Source organism: Alligator sinensis, unplaced genomic scaffold (assembly GCF_000455745.1).
Source record: "Alligator sinensis unplaced genomic scaffold, ASM45574v1 scaffold19_1, whole genome shotgun sequence".
Taxonomy (NCBI): Eukaryota; Metazoa; Chordata; order Crocodylia; family Alligatoridae; genus Alligator; species Alligator sinensis.
Window position 1 is genome coordinate 1,180,870 of NW_005841916.1, and position 2,092 is coordinate 1,182,961.

Sequence of the window (2,092 nt, forward strand, 5' to 3'; positions counted from 1 at the left end):
TACCAATATACATGGCTTTATTCTGGTCCAACAATAATTAAAAGTTTTACTTGCAGCCCTGGCTCCTGAAGAGATGAAGTTACATGAGGACTTCTGGACCTCATCATAGTAAAGGAACAGATCAAAGAAGTCAAAACATCTTTAGACACAGGGATGTGTGTGTTTGGAGGAGGCGGTAGGGGGTGGAAAAGAGGTAGTAGGAGGAGGAGGAGGGAGAACTAGCCAAGCAAAAAATGCAAAAAGAGATGCACCTCCCGATTTGTGGGAGGAGGGGGAACAAACTACAAGTCATTCATTTGGATAGGGCCAGCCCACAATTTTTGGGGGGCCCCCTGCAAGATGTAGTTATGGGGCCTCCTGATCTCTCCTCAGGGCTGGGGCCAGGAATTCCTCCCCAGCTTGGCTGGGAAGGAAACCAACATCCTGGGACACTGGACACAGGGGGAGGGGTGGCAGCCAGGGCAGGTGGCCAGGCTACACTGCCAAATGTGGGAAGGGCTGTGGCCTCTCCGCCTGGCTGTGGGGACCCCTGCAGCCACAGGTTTCTCAGTGTAGGATGGGCCAGCCCTGCATTTGGAACTGGCAGGACAGAGATGATTTCAGCTCTAGACCTATGTGCAGCTCCCAGCAGCAGAGGTTACACACACACACAGGGACAGAGAGGGCAGATTTTGTCCTTTCACTTCAGGATGATGGTGGAACCATCAAGAGAGGTGGGCAGGCTGATGGAGATGGCTGCTGCCCAGATTTTGTCCAAGACAAGGCCCATATTTATCCACTTTATTTAGCAACCTCCCAGCCTTTGGTACCAGAAAGAGAGGAACTCCTTCACTGGCCTGGGGAAGACACAGAATTATGGAAAAATAAGACTGGAAAGGACCTCAGGATGTCATCCAGTTTAATCCCCTGCTCAAAGCAGAACCAGCCCCAACTAGATCATCTCAGTCGATGCTTTGTCTGCCCAGGTCTCCCCTGCCCCCAAGGCTGGAGATTCCACCACCTCGCTCACTCTGCTGACAACGCTCCTACCAATGCAGCCCAGTAGGCCATGAGCCTTCTTAGCAACAAGGGAACACTGCTGGCTTTTATTCAGGTTATTGTCCACTGTAACCCCCAGGTCTTTTCCTGCAGAGCTGCTGCTTAGCCAGCTGGTCCCAAACCTGTACTGGTGCATGGGATTGTTACATCTGAAGTGCAGGACTTTGCACTTCTCCTTATGTTACTATCCCTCATGTTACAGGGTGTTGGTGGTAGCCTGTTGGTCTAAGGCAGGGATAAGGCAACCTCCAACACAGGCACCAGAGCAGGGGTGGGCAAAATGCGGCTCCGGGGGCTGGACGCAGCCTGGCAGGCCATTCTATCCAGCCTGCAGGGCCCCTAAAAAAAAAAAAATTTAGAAAATTAATATTAATAACTCAGTAAGCAGCCCTCTGCCAAAAATAATTGACCGTCCCTGCACCAGAGTGTGGTACTTGGAGACATTTTGTTTGGCACTCCTGCCTTGGGTTGGACAGCAGGGAAGGGGTCGGGGCTGTGCTGCCACAACAAGAACTGGGCCACGTACAGCTCCCCCACTGTCTGCCCCTGGCACACCAACATCTTACAAGTCAAGGTTGTGGGTGTTTTTGGCACTCTGACCCAAAACGTTGCCGACCCCTGGTCTAAGGACATAGGCAGACAAGGCTCTCTGGGTAAATACAACAGCTTTTATTAGACCAACTAAACCAAGTTAAAATTGGTCTAATAAAAGATGTTATATTGACCCAAAGCACCTTTTCTGCCTATCACCACAGAGGGCTACCATTATCATCCATCCCCAACCACAACCCCAACACCACCAGGGGGCACTGCAATACAGCAGGCGCCAACACAGGGAGCAACGACAGCAGCTCCCCCCACTACGGGGATATCCACTATGTGGCCCTGCCCCTTGCACGCCTTTCCCGCCCTTACGGTTAGAATGCGGCGGCCATGTTTGTGCAGGGCACGCGGGGGAGGCCATCTTCGGGAGGGGCGAGAACCGGAGGGCAATGCGCCGACGCACAAGCAGAGGCGGGGAGGCGGGGGGGGGCGGCGCCGACGGGCCGGCCGG